This window comes from Trichechus manatus, unplaced genomic scaffold, assembly GCF_000243295.1.
Source record: "Trichechus manatus latirostris isolate Lorelei unplaced genomic scaffold, TriManLat1.0 scaffold00111, whole genome shotgun sequence".
NCBI lineage: Eukaryota > Metazoa > Chordata > Mammalia > Sirenia > Trichechidae > Trichechus > Trichechus manatus.
The window spans coordinates 2,568,894-2,583,807 of record NW_004444047.1 but is presented as its reverse complement, the minus strand read 5'-3'; the positions used below and the strand labels follow the sequence as shown (position 1 = coordinate 2,583,807).

Below are 14,914 nucleotides of genomic sequence, written 5' to 3'. Positions count from 1 at the left end.
GAGGATTCTCACCTTCCATGTGGGAGACCTGGGTTCCATTCCCAGGCAGTGAACCTCACGCACAGCCCAGTAGAGATCAGGAGGCAGTGGTGGGTTGGGGAGGATTCTCACCTTCCATGTGGGAGACCTGGGTTCCATTCCCAGGCAGTGAACCTCACACACAGCCCAGTAGAGATCAGGCGGCAGTGGTGGGTCGGGGAGGATTCTTACCTTCTATGCCGGAGATCCAGCAGGTTTGATTCCCGGCCAATGCACCTCATGCGCAGCCACCACCGTCTGTCAGTGGAGGCTTGTGTGTTGCTGTGATGCTGAACACGTTTCAGCAGAGCTTCCAGGCTAAGACAGACTAGGAAGAAAGGCCTGGAGATCTTCTGAAAACCAGCCAGTGAAAAGAAAACTCTATGGGTCACAGTGGTCTAATCTGCAGCCGATCGTGGGGATGGTGCAGGACCAGGCAGTGTTCCGTTCTGTTGTGCGTGGGGTCACCATAAGTCGGGACCCACTCGATGACAGTCAGCAACATCTCAGGCGTTGTTATTCGGGGCAGGAAGCTGGGGTTGGTGGTGGGTCCCCGCCTGCTTCCCAGCATCTCTACAGTCGTTGCGGTCCCTCTCATGGGGTGGGGGGCTGTCCTCACCCCTCCTGACGCCGCTCTCCTTGCAGGGACGGGCTGCCCTACTGCGAGGCTGACTACCACTCCAAGTACGGCATCCGGTGTGACAGCTGTGAGAGGTTCATCACCGGGCGCGTGCTGGAGGTAAGCACGGCCGCCGGGCGCAGGACACGGGCGGGTGCAGCCGGGCTCCTTCCAGGCCAAGTTCCTGCTCTGGGTGCTCCACAGGGCAAGGCCGGTAGCCGTGAGCAGGGGGTTGGGAGGGCCTCTCAGGGAGCAAGAGTTAGCACCCCAAGTCACCGCCCCTTCTTCGCCCCTCCAGGGGTGCTCCGTGCCGCCACCTCCAGGCAGCTTTCCCTGCTACACTTTATATGTCAACAGGATTAGGAGGTGGGCAGGACTCTGGGATGTTTGGGTCCAGTCCTTACCCTTCTAGATTGGGGCTCTGGGGCCTGGAGGGTTTGAAGGGACCCTGGGAAGGGTGCTGTGCCTATGGCCCTGTGGCAGGACTGTGTCCCAGTGCCCAGAGAAGCACTGAGAGGTCAGGGGCAGGCCAGGTTAAACCACAGTGACAGTGTGGCTTCTGGGGCTGGTACTGCTGAGCTTTGTGACTGGGTGGTGACCCTGTGGCATGTTCACCTTCTGACAAAGGACAGGTGCCCGTGAGCCTTCCTGCACTGGGTTCAGTAAAATGGACCACAGGGCAGCTAGGACCACACCCTGCCCGCCGCCTGCCCCAACACCCTTCTTGGCCATGCGCAGACCGGGAAGGGGCCACGGGGGGCCACGGGGTGTCTTGAGGTGTGGGGTGAGGGCTGAGCCCTGGGGAAGGGGCCTGGCCCAGCCGAGGGGCATGGGAGCCTGAGAAATGAGCTCTGTAGGGTTTGCTACATGAAAGCAGGGGCATGGGGATAGGTTGGGGTGGGGATGAGGCTGTAGGGCCACCTGCCACTATCTGAGGGGACAGAGACTCATGGGGGCTTGGGGGCAAGGTGGGGCTGTGTCAGTCAGACTGGCATAGAGCTCACTCTGGGGGCTTCAGAGACAGGAGGGGCGGACGGGCTGGGGACATTCCCCGGATCACCGAGGATTCCTGCCTCTCCGTCCCCCGCTAGCGCCTGCGGGTCCCCGGGTCAGAATGCATGTGTGGGATCCGAGGTTGAGGTGCTTTTTTCACAATTACACTTACTATGCCAGGCAGATGGGGCAGAGTGGCAGCCCCTACCTCGTCCCCCACCCCCTCCCCAGCCTGGGGGTGGAAGGTCACACCCGGAGATCAGTGTTGTCCCTCCCTGTCACTTCACAAATTTCCCCAGGCTGGACTCTGACTGTTGGGGTGACTGATCCCACGCTCATTGTAGGGGGCGGAGAGTAGAGAAGGGCACCAAGGAAAACACATGACTGGTAATCCAGTTTCCTTCTCCCTCCCCATCCAACTATGACTGCATGGATGGAAAAAATACGGAAACCTGCCAAAAGGTTAGGGTGACCCACTGGATTATCAATAGTTTTTTTCAGTTTGAAATCACCCAGCAGCTCCATAGAAGAAACACCTAGAGATCCGCTCCCATACAGATTACAGCCTGGGAAGCCCTCGGGGACAGTTGTCCTCTGTCACATGGGGTCGCTATGTTTGAGCCCATTGTTGCAGCCACTGTGTCAATCCATCTCATTGAGGTCTTCCCTGTTTTCGTTGACCCTTTGCTTTACCAAGCATGATGTCCTTCTCCAGGGACTGGTCCCTCCTGACAACCTGTCCAAAGTATGTGAGATGAAGTCTCACCATCCTCACTTCTAAGGAGCTTTCTGGCTGTACTTCTTCCAAGACAGATTTGTTCATTCTTCTGGCAGGCCAAGGATATTCAACATTCTTCGCCAACACCACAATTCAAAGGCATCACTTCCTTATTCATTGTCCAGCTCTCACATGCATATGAGGCGCCTGAAAACACCATGGCTTGGGTCAGGTGCACCTTTGTCCTTAAAGTGACATCTTTGCTTTTCAACACTTTAAAGAGGTCTTTTGCGGCAGATTGGCCCAATGCAATGTGTTGTTTGATTTCGTGAGTGCTGCTTCCATGGGCGTTGATTGTGGATCCAAGTAAAATGAAATCCTTGACAACTTCAATCTTTTCTCTGTTTATTGTGATGTTGCTTATTGGTCCAGTTGTAAGGATTTTTGTTTTCTGTGTGTTGAGGTGTAACCCATACTGAAGGCTGTGGTCTTTGATCTTCATCAGTAAGTGCTTCAAGTCCTCTTCGCTTTCAACAGGCAAGGTTGTGTCATCTGCATATGGCAGGTTGTTAATGAGTTCTTCCTCCAATCCTGATGCCCCTTTTTTCTTCATATAGTCCAGCTTCTTGGATTATTTGCTCAGCATACAGATTGAATAAGTATGGTGAAAGGATACAACCCTGATGCACACCTTTCCTGATTTTAAACCACACAGTATCCCCTTCTTCTGTTTGAATGGCTGCCTCTTAGTCTATGTACAGGTTCCTCATGAGCACAATTAAGTGTTCTGGAATTTCCATTCTTTGCAGTGTTATCCATAATTTGTTATCATCCACCCAGTCAAATCCCTTGGTGTAGTCAATAAAACACAGGCAAACATCTTTCTGGTATTCTTTGCTTCACGGGCAAACATCTTTCTGGTATTCTTTGCTTTCAGCCAAGATCCATCTGACATCAGCAATATCCCTGGTTCCACGTCCTCTTCTGAATCTGGTTTGAATTTCTGACAGTTCCCTGTTGAATGTACTGCTGCAACCGTTCTTTAATTAATTTTGGCAAAATTTTACTTGCATATAATATTGTTCAATAATTTCCACGTTCTGTTGGATCACCTTTCTTTGGAATGTGTATGTCTATGAGTTTTTTCCAGTCAGTTGGCCAGGAAGCCGTCTTCCAAATTTCTTGGCATAGACGAGTGAGTGCTTCCAGTGTCGCGTCTGTTTGTTGAAACATTTGAATTGGTATTCTGTCAATTCCTGGAGCCTTATTTTTCGACAGTGTCTTCAGTGTAGCTTGGATTTCTTTTTCAATACCATCAGTTCTTCATCATATGCTACCTCCTGAAATAGTTGAATGTCCACAAATTCTTTTTGTACCGTGACTGTGTATTCCTTCCATCTTCTTTGGATGCTTCCTGCGTTGTTCAATATTTTCCCCATAGCATCCTTCACTGTTGCAAATTGAAGCTTGATTTTTTCTTCAGTTCTTTCAGCCTGAGAAATGCTGAGCGTGTTCTTCCCTTTTGGTTTTCTAATTCCAGGTCTTTGCACAGTCATTATAATAGTTAACCTTGTCTTCTCGAGCTGCCCTTTGAAATCTTCTGTTCGGTTCTTTTACTTCATCATTTCTTCCGTTCTCTTTAGCTGCTCTATGTTCAAGAGCAAGTTTCAGCACCTCTTCTGACATCCATTTTGTTCTTTTCTTTCTTTCCCTCCAGGTGGGGTTTCTCCTCTGAAACGAAAGGGCTCCAAAACTCGGCCAAGCCAAACCCAAATTCAGGAAGCACCCATACACCCCTGGCCCCTCCCTGGGCCACCCCTGTGAAGGGACAGCCTCCCAGCAGACCCCTGGCCACCGGGCTGACTCCTCCCAGGGCCCGAGAGCAGATGGCAGAGCTAGGCTGGGAGCCAGGGGGTCCAGGCCCCCAGCTCGTTCTCTTAGCCCCCATCGCCCGGCCTCTCCCAGCGCGCAGACGCTGGCCGTCAATGTTTAATGGAGACCCGTGTGTGGGGGCAGTGGTGGTTCAGTGGTACAATTCTTGCCTTCCATGTGGGAGACCCGGGTTCGATTCCCGACTGAGGCACCTTCTGTGCAGCCACCACCTGTCTGTCTGTGGAGGCTCTTGTGATGCTGTGATGCTGAACAGGCCCCAGCAGAGCTTCTAGTCTACGATGGACTAGGAAGAAAGTCCCGGCAATCTACTTCAGAAATTCCGCCAGTGAAATCCCTGTGGATCACAGTGGTCAGATCTGCAGCGGATCACGGGGATGGTGCAGGACTGTGAAGTTTTCCATCCCATTGTGCCGGGGCGTTGCTGGGAGTTAGGGCTAACAACCACCCATATTGTGAGGCTGACTGAAGCACAGGCCACCCTAGGCCCAGGTGTGCTGGCGAATCTCACCTGCCCTACCTTCCTGACCTCATGCCCCAGGGAGGCCAGGCCTTGGGCACAGACCCATCCCAGCCCTGGCTGCTCGGCCCTTCCTGTCTCTGAGCAGGCACTGCACCTGTGAGCCACCTGGAGCTGGCAGCAGGGGAGCCTCAGGGTTGGAGGAGACTCCCTCTGCCTGACCCCCAGCTTGCTGCCTGGCCCGGGGGTCACTGCCACGCTCGGCACCTGGGGGGGTCGCTCCGCTGGTGGGTCAGGAAGGCCAGTGGGGCTCTGTGGCTGCAGCATAAGCCCCCTGACAGCCATGCTGGGGGAACACAGGGCTTGGGGTCCATGCCATCTGCCAAGCCCTGTGCCTCTAGTCTTCAGGAGGACTGTCCTCATCCCAGGAGGAAGCGGATCTGGTTTCTTCTCTGTCTGTGGTGGAGGGTGAAGGGCCCCGGGAAGATTGATGCTCTTGTTTTCCCGCTGCCTGCCTGGGCTCGCGTGGAGGCTGAGCCAGCTCTGGGAGCGAGCATCCTCCTGGGCGCGGGCGGTGCCGCGGGCGGGAGGGAGCAAGCCGTGGAGGGTGCAGCGGCTCCGGTCCGCCTTCCTACGGCTCCTCTGGCAGCGCCCACCTGCGCTGGGCCCCAGCGCTTGGGCCCAGCCGGGCAGGGGCTCGGGGGCCCGGGAAAGAGGGACCCAGAGGCTGGCTGAGGGTGAGGTGCCCTTTGTCCCTGCCCCAGCCTGTGCTGCCGACACCAACACGGTTTGGCTCTGGTCCAGGCGCCGCTGCGCAGGTAGGATGCCCAGGGCTGACCTGGAGGCTGGGGAGCTCTGCAGGAGGGTGATTTGCAGGAGTGGGGACCCCTGGAGCACCTGTCACCCCCGTTGTGCGCCGAGAGGCAGGGAGCCCTGTGCCACCAGATGCCCGTGGGCGATGTCGCCAGCCTGGCATGTGAAACGGGGGGGCTGCGGGGCTCCCCCTCCATCTCCCCCAGCTGCACCTCCGTGCTGAGCGTCCCAGGAGCATCCCTGCTGGCCAGGCGTCTGCTCGTGCTGGGGTGGGTGAAGGGGGGGGTGGGTCCCTGCGGGGGCCTAGGGGGTGCACTCCTGCCCCTGCCACCTGCAGTCTGGGCGCAGGGAGGGTCTGGGGCTTGGGGCACAGGTGGGCAGTGCTGAGAGGGTCCCCTGCAGGGCGTCCTGTTGGACCCAGAGCAGGAACGGGGTTGGTGAAGTCACAGCAACAGCCTGGTACCAGCATGGAGGTTCACAGGGGAGGGGGTGTGAAGCCCTAAGCTTCCTGTCACCCCACGCCTGCCTTCTCCTCTAGAACAGAGTCTCACCGGTGTTAGCTGGAAGCTTCCCTCCGAAGACGGGGAGGAGCAGCTGGGGGAGGGGTGCCTGTCAGCCCTGCCCTCTGTTAACCCTGACAGTGCCACGTCCCAGCCAGCTTCCCTGGTGCGGCACCTGCACCAAGGCCTGTCGCCGTGGTAACGAGAAGCCCGGTCCCTGGGGCTGCTGATTAATTCCTCCTTCCCTCTTTCTCCCTTCCTCCTTCCTTCCCTCCTCCTCCTCCTCCTCCTCCCCTCCCTCCTCCCCCCAGTCAACCACCCCCTTTCTAGACCCTTCCTGAACACCTACTGTGTGTCCCACCAGGCCCTTGAGGAGCTCCAGGGAAGGGGGTAGGAGAGGGGACACCCGGCACTTACCTCCCTGCCTCAGGTGGCCAGTCAAACGTTTCTCCATTTCAAATAAAGCTTTTGACTAGGGAACACAGGTGGGTGTGTTTCCACCTTTCTTCTTTCTGGGAGTCCCTGGGTGGTGCAAATGGTTCATGCGCTCACCTGCTAACCCAGAGGCTGGAGGTTCAAGTCCACCCAGAGGCTCCTCGGAAGAAAGGCCTGGCACTCTACTTCCAAAAAAACCAGCTATTGAGAACCCTGTGGGGTGCAGTTCTGCTCTGACAGACGTCGGGTCATCGTAAGTTGGAATCAACTCCACGGCAACGGGTGGTTCTTCGCTTTGGCCTTTCCACTTTATCCCCGCCAGCATTCTGAGTCTTGTCACCAAGAGAAAATGAACCTGTGTATTCGGACCTGTAAGAGCGTTCCTTAAGGACAGTGGTGATGTCTGCTTGTCCGGCCTCCAACTTCTCTGTTTATTTAGATAAATGTGTTTATTTTAAGAAACACACTCATAAGGAATTTATCATGACATAAACCCCAAACCACCCGTCAGCACCCAGAGCAACCCCTGTTATCAGTGAGACGCCTCCTCTGAGATCACACACCCCTGAACACGCCCCCACATTTTCTGCGGTCACCACGTGCCTGCATTTGCTCTCAACAACATCTCGGAGCATCGGCCCTTGTCCCGGAACGTCTAGCCCTCACATCCTCACTGGGCATCACCTCCTGTCAGTGTGTCTGACAGGCACAGTGGTGGCTGCGGGACTCCTCGGAGCATTGGTGTGCTGAGGTGTATGTGAACATCCAAGGCAGCCCTGGTGGCACAGCGGTGAAGCACTCGGCTGCTAACTGAAAGGTCGGCGGTTCAAACCCCCCAGCCGCTCCAAGGAAGAAAGACCTGGTGGTCTGCCTGGTAAAGATGACAGCCTGGGACACCTGTGGGGCGGTTCCACAGTGTCACTCGGGGTCTCAGTCAGAATCGACCTGACCGCACCTAACAACAGCAACGACAACAGCGTGTGGCTATCCGAAGGTGGAGTGGGATATCTAGCAGGTCGCAGACTCCTGTGGCCAGAAACCCAGCTTGGGAGCAGCTCCCGGGCCCTGTTCCCGTTCAGAACGCCTTCACGGAACACCTCCTGAGTGTGCTCTCGTCCAGCAGAGAACAGGAGGCTGTGGTGGGTCAGGGGGAGGATTCTCACCTCCCATGTGGGACACCTGGGTTCCATTCCCAGCTAATGCACCTCAGGCGCAGCCACCACCCCTCCGTCGGTGGAGGCTTGCGTGTTGCTGCGATGCTGGAAGGTTTCAGTGGAGCTTCCAGACTAAGACAGACTAGGAAGAAAGGCCTGGCCATCTACTGCTGAAAATTGGCCAGTGAGAACCTTGTGATTCACAGCAGCCGGATCCATAAGGGATCACGGGGATGGCCCGGGACCAGGCAGCATTTCATTCTGTTGTACGCGGGGTCACCGTGAGTCGGGCAGCTGCAACAAAAGTAACAACAAGAACAAGACAGGCAGCGCCTGGCTGCTCGCGAAGTTCAGAGGAAAGAGAGTCAGGCCCAGGCCTGACGTGGCAAGGCCGCGTGAAGGGCGCCCTGTGCTGAGGGAACAGCAGGGGGCTCCCAGGGGAGCGTGAGCAGGTTTTGGCGTCAGCGCAGAGCCCGGGGTGCACGGTCGGGGTCGAGGTCCCGGTCTGGGGGGTGGATTGCAGAGGCTCAGGGCTGTACGAGGCCTGGGGAGGCATTTGTGCTTGCCTTCAGGGTGAAGCAGCCCCCGGAGGATGCTGAGGGGAGGCAGGTGGTCCACAGGGTACCTCTGAAGGTCTGATCAGCCGCTTGCTGCACTGAACCCCGGGAGGCTGTGTCATGCTTTCTAACGAGCCTTTTCGTCTTATTAGAGAGGACAGCCGCTTGTCGGGAGGCAGGAGACATCTTTTTACGCCGTGCGCTGCAACAGTCGTGGGCTTTTGATGTCTTTTTCGTCTGAGCCATTCTGGGCCCCCACACCTGGTGGCTGGGCCATCTGCCTGGTGGGAGTGGGGTCTCGGGGGGCTGTGCAGGTGTACAGCACCAAGACCACCCGCTGCTGACGTTCTCAGGTCCTCCGGTGGTGGAGGGTGGTAGGACGTGGCCTTCAGAGAACGGGGAGCACGGCACCTGGGCTGGGTGACACAGTGTGGCCACGTGCCAGTCCCACCGTCAGAGCAGGAGTGACCACTGGAACTGGTTCAAGCAGCGCGGATACTTGTGCTTTTGACCCTACAGGCTCCTCCCTGGCCTCCTACAACCTGCCCCCCATTCCCAGCAGGGCGTGTAGGGTCGGGATGGGGCCAAGGCCGGTGTTAGCCGTGCCAGGCCTTCGGGCGCAATGCCACCCTGGACTCAGTTGTTAGGAGGTGCCCTCCAGTCACCTGTGACGCGCGGCGACCCTGTCCACGCTAGAACAGGACGTCGCCTGGTCCTGCACCACCTTCACGATCACTGGTCTGTCTGAGGTCATTGTCATGGCTGTGGCGTCCGTCCGTCTCAGGGAAGGTCTCCCTCTTTTCTGCTGACCCTCGGCTTCACCAAGCGTAATGTCCTTTTCTAACCATGGTCTTTCCTGAGGACGTGTTCCGAGGATCCTTCTGGCTGTACTTCTTCCAAGACGGATTTGTTAGTTCCTTCTGGCAGTCCGTGGTATATTCAGTATCCTTTGCCAACACCATAATTCAGACGTATCGGTTGTTCTTCCGTCTTCCTTATTCATCGTCCAGCTTTCGCATGCATATGAGGCGACTGAAAACACCATGGCTTGGGTCAGGGGCACCTTAGTCCTCAAAGTGACATCTTCGCTTTTCAACACTTTAAAGAGGTCTTTTGCAGCAGATTTGCCCAATGCAATGCGTTGTTTGATTTCCTGACCGCTGCTTCCATGGGTGTTGACTGGGGACCCGAGTGCCCTGGAGTCAGTGCGCACCGTTATTTCCTGCCGTAACCCTGAGAGAGGGGAGGAGTCCCCCCTTTTTATTGATGGGGACACTGAGGCCCAAGACAGCATGAGTCGCCAATGTCAGAGAGAGAAAAAGGCAATGACCAATGTTAAACAGTCAAGAGTGATTTTATTAGAAAGGATTATTGTGAGGGAGGGGAAGGAGTGGTGGGGGGAGACAGCAGAACCGAGTCTGGGCCGGGCTCCGTGCTGACACAGAGCCGCAGCTCTGGAAGCGGAGGGATTGGCCACCGCGGTGAGCAGGTGAGAGCTGCTAAGGTTGGTGCTGGGGCCACTGGGTGGGAAGGTTTTCTTTTCTCATAGTGAGGCCCCAGGGACCCGGGGGCCAGGGGGCGGGGGAGAGGGAGGTGAGGATTAGGCTGAGGGGGAGACAGGTTGGGGAGGTAAGGAAGGGAAACGCCTGTTTAACGAGGGCACTGGTGATTCTGTGGTAGAATGTCGCCCTCTGTGCGGGAGGCCTGGGTTCGATTCCCGGCCAGCGCACCTCATGCACAGCCCCCGCCCATCTGTCAGTGGCAGCTTGCGTGTTGCTGTGGTGCTGGATGGGTTTCAGTGGAGCTTCCAGACTCGAATGGACTCGGAAGAAAGGCCTGGCGATCTACGTCCAAAAAGCAGCCAGTGAAAATGCTGTGGATCACGTTGGTCCGATGTGAAGCTGATCATGGGGATGGCACAGGACCAGGCAGTGTTTCGTTCTGTTGTGCGTGGTGTTGCCTCGAGTCGGGGCCGACTCGGTGGCCCCTATCAACAACAAAGGGTGCAGTAACCTCCTGAACACACACCGAGTGAGGGCTTTTCTTTAACCAAGGGCTCAGGTAAAATTCAGCTTTATCACCAAGACCTCCCACCCAGGGAGTGAGGGTCCCCGGACAGGCCGAGCAGGCACGGATTGACCACTGGCCTCAGGCGTGGCCCCACGGTGTCCACTCGTTTGGCCTGGGGAGCGGACACGCCAGCCCCGTGTCTCCACCATGGAGGGATTGTTCCAGAACATTCTATTTGGTGTTGGTGTTGCCCTTTGCACTTACAGATGAGCGGCCCAAGCCGAGAGGGAGGTGCTCGCTCCTCCAGCTCGTGGTGGTCCAGGGAAGGGGACTGAGATGAGACGGGTCTGGGGTTCAGCCATGGCTCTAACTCCATGCGCCATGGGTGTCTCTGGCCGGGCTCCCACCTCAGCACCGTGAGCGGGTGGAGCTGTGGATCCTGTGGAGGGTGTCCTTCTCCATGCTAGACACAGTGGCTGCTCCATTTCCGTGACTTATCCTGCATTCTTGCCCCAAGTCCCTGGTTCACAGGCAGGTGTAGGAGGAGGGCTGTCTCCAAGGAATGATGAGCTTTGGGAGGCAGTAAATCCCACACTGCGAGCTACCAGGGCCTGCAGGGGCTTAGCTACCACTGGCCCCCTTCTGCCCCTCAAGGCCGCGGGCGTCTTCCCAGAGCGGGGAAATGGGGAGCCCAGGCTGGGTGTCTGATGGCAGATGTGAATCCTGGCCCTGCCCTTGGTCAGTGTGGTGGGCTTGGGTGGGTCTCCGTACCTCCTGGAGCCTCAGTTTCCTCATCTGGAAAAGGGGGATAGAGGATAGTGCTCGCCCCTGGGGTTGTTGTGAGGATGGAATTCAGTGAAATAAGGCGTGCAAAGCACTTAGCATGGTGGTCGGCGGTAAAGTCAGCCGTCAGTACTGTCTTGGAATCAGAATTTCAAGGTGGGAAAGATCCTCCACGTGGTCATTTCTGTCACCTTCAATTGATAGATGAAGAGTCAGAGACCCACCTTTTGGGGAAAACAGTTTTTTAAAAAAAAATCGAAATGATGTTCACATACCATCCAGGTAAGCATTTCAAGCGGACAATTTGGTGGCATTTTGTGTATTTACGATGTTGAGCAAACAGCACCTTCGTCTAGTTTCAAAACTTTCACCACCCCAGAAGAGCAGCTGTGTCCGCTAAGCAGTCCGTCCCCCCTCCCCCTCCCCCTTTCCTCCCCCACCCCTCCCCCCAGCCCCCAGCAACCGCTGATCTGCCTTCCGTCTCCGTGGATCTGCCTCTGCTGGACAGTTCACATCAATGGATCATACAATATGTGGCCTTTTGTGTTAACATCACATTTTTGAAGTTCAGCGAAGTCCCAGCAGGTATCAGAACTTTAATCTTTTTTTTATTGTCCTTTAGATGAAGGTTTACAGAACAGATAGTTTCTCATTAAACAGTCAGTACGCATATTGCTTCATGACATTGGTTAACAACCCCACGGCATGACAACACTGCCCCTTCTCGACCTTGGGTTCCCTGTCACCAGCTTTCCTGTCCCCTCCTGCCTTCTAGTCCTTGTCCCTGGACTGCTGTGCCCCATTAATCTCGTTTTGTTTTATGGGGCTGTCTAATCTTTGGCTAAACAGTGAACCTCAGGAGTGACTTCGTTACTGAGCTAAAAGGGTGTCCGGGGGCCATACTCTCGGAGTTTCTCTAGTCTCTGTCAGGCCAGTAAGTCTGTTTTTTTTTTTATGAGTTAGAATTTTGTTCTACGTCTTTCTCCAGCTCTGTCCGGGACCCTCTGTTGTGATCCCTGTCAGAGCAGCCAGTGGTGGTAGCCGGGCACCATCTAGTTGTACTGGACTCAGTCTGGTGGAGGCCGTGGTAGCTGTGGTCCATTAGTCCTTCGGACTCATCTTTCCCTTGTATCTTGTTCTCTTCATTCTCCCTTGCCCCCGCAGGGGTGAGACCAGCGGAGTATCTTAGATGGCAGCTCACAGGCTTTTAAGACCCTAAACGCTACTCACCAAGGTAGAATGCAGAACATTTTCTTTATAAACAGTGTTACACCAAGAACTTTAATCCTTTTTATGGCTGAGGGATACTCCGCTGGATGGCTGGGCTGCTTCTTGTTTATCTGTCACCTGTTGATGGACACTTGGGTTGTTTCTACCTTTTGGCTACTGTGAATAGTGCTGTTATAAACCTTTGTGTACAAGTCCCTGTGTGGAAGTACGTTTATGTTTTCATTTCTCTTGGGTCTATACCTAGGAGCGGAATTGCTGGGTCATAAAGTAATTCAGTGTTTCATATTGTCAAGGGGCTGCCAAGCTGTTTTCCACAGCAGCTGTACCATTTTACTTTCCCACTAGCTGTGGATAAGGTCTCCAATCTCGCTACATCCTCTTCGTCTTTTTGTTTTTATCTTTTATTATCACCGTCCTAGTACCATGAAACCCGTGAGAGCTGGAACTCAATGAGACTGTCTTGCTTTTCTGGGTCTCTCAAGTTTTTCGCCTCTGACAGGGTGCAGTCTCACCACTTTTTATCACTCATTTTTACTGGAAAACATTTGAATTTTCTTCTTCTGACAGGTTTCTGCCTTACACAGTTTCCAGCTTTCACAGGTTTTAGTGTGATTTTTTGTTTTTTAGGTGGGTGTGAAGTGGGATTCTCACTGTGGTTTTGATTTGCATCTGATGGAACAGTGGTTAAGAGCTTGGCTGTTAACCAAATGGTCGGCAGTTCAAATCCACCAGGCGCTCCTTGGAAATCCTACGGGGCAGTTCTACTCTGTCCTGTAGGGTCACTATGAGTTGGAATTGACTCGATGGCAATTTTTTTTTTTAAATGACTAATAAGGAGCCGTGGTGGTGCAGTGGTTAAAGCACTTGACTGCTAACTGAGAGGTAAGTGGGTGGAACCCACCAGCCACTCTGCAGGAGAAAGATTTGGCAGTCTGCTCCTGTAAAGAAAGATTACAGCCTTGGAAACCCCGGGACAGTTCTCGTCTGTCCTGTAGGGTTGCTATGAGTTGGAATCGACTCGCTGGCAACAGGTTTGGAATGACTAATGAGGCCGAGCATCTTTTTATGTTCTTGTTGGCTGTTTGTATATCTCTGGAGAAATGTCTGTTCAAGCCCTTTCCCTGTTTTTATTGGGTTGTCTTTTTGCTGTTGAGTTTTAAGAGTTCTTTATATATTTTGGATATCAAACCCTTATCAGTATGTAAGTTGCAAATATTTTCTCCCATTCTGTAGGTTGTCTTTTCACTTTCTTATTAATAAGCTTTGATGCACAGAACTTTTAAGATTTTGATGAAGTCTGATTTATTTTTCTTGTGTTGCTTGTGATTTTGGTGTCTGATCTAAGGATCCATTGCCAAGTCTGATGCTTTATCCTTATATTTTCCTCTAGCAGCTTGATAGTTTTAGCTCTTATATTTAGGTCGTTGATCCATTTTGTGGGAAAACTTTTGTTGATGTGTAACGTAGACACAGAACACACGCAGAGAAAGTACACCATAGTGGGCAGCTGATAAATTCCCATGCACGGGCTCACCACATCCAGCACCCTGATCCAGGAACAGACCTACCCAGCCCTCAGACCTCCTCAGGCCCCGTCTGGTCACTTACCCCAAGGCTGGCCCCTTCCCAACTCTGAAGCGTGGATTTCGAGCTTGGGAAGAGTGTAGGCTGCACTTGCAGGCTGGCTTCTCCTCTGTCTGAGGTGGTGGGGCTCTTCCTTGTTGTTTGTAGGGGGCGAGGGGGATGGGCCAGGTGAGGGTGGGGCCCACACCCCGGGGTCGAGGGCTGCCACACACTTGAGAGACCACAGGACGGGACTTCATGACACGGACTGAAGCTCAGCTGCCTGGGCCCCGACCTGGCCCCCACCTCCCAGCTGTGCACTTCTTGTCTCTTGTGAAAAGTAAGGTCAAAAAAACCTCGCTGCTGCCCAGTGGATCCTGACTCACGGTGGCCCCAGGTGCTGCAGAGCAGAACTGCTCCATGGGGTTTACTTGGCGGTCATCTTAACAGAAGCTGATTGCCACGTCTTTCTTCCGCAGAGCTGCTGAGTGGGTTTAAACCACCAACCTTTTGGTTAGTAGTCGATCGCAAACTACCTGTGACACCCAGGGACCGTACACACACACACACACACACACGAACAGACACACGCACAAACACACACACACACGAACAGACACACACACACGAACAGACACACACACACGAACAGACACAAATGCACACAAACACACACGCTAACACACGAACAGACACACACACACGAACAGACACACACACACGAACAGACACATGCACACAAACACACACGCTAACACACAGACACACACACGAACAGACACACACACATGAACCGACACAGACACACACGAACAGACACACACACACGAACAGACACAAATGCACACAACCACACATGCTAACACACGAACAGACACACACACAGAAACAGACACACACACACACGAACAGACATAAATGCACACAACCACACACGCTAACACATGCAAACACACATGCAGAAACACGCACACACACACACACAACACACATACAAAACACACACACACACACATCAGACAGTAAACGCTGCCCCCCAGTAACCAGTTACCCAGTTCCTGTTGTGTTGACCCTGGCTCATGGCGACCTCCCTGCATTAGAACTACCCCATAGGGTTTTCTTGGCTGTAATCTCTAAGGAAGCACATCGCCAGGCCTTTCTTCTGTGGCAC

At 54.3% G+C, this 14,914-nt stretch overlaps 1 protein-coding gene across 1 annotated transcript in view; it reads left to right on the top strand.

Moving 5' to 3' along the window:
• The window catches only part of ABLIM2 (actin binding LIM protein family member 2), a 140,855-nt gene that overhangs the window by 42,171 nt on the left and 83,770 nt on the right, over window positions 1-14,914 (top strand). The window contains exon 6 of the mRNA XM_012557600.1: window positions 664-757. The gene's annotated coding sequence lies outside the window, so the exon portion shown is untranslated. The remainder of the gene's footprint in view (window positions 1-663; window positions 758-14,914) is intronic.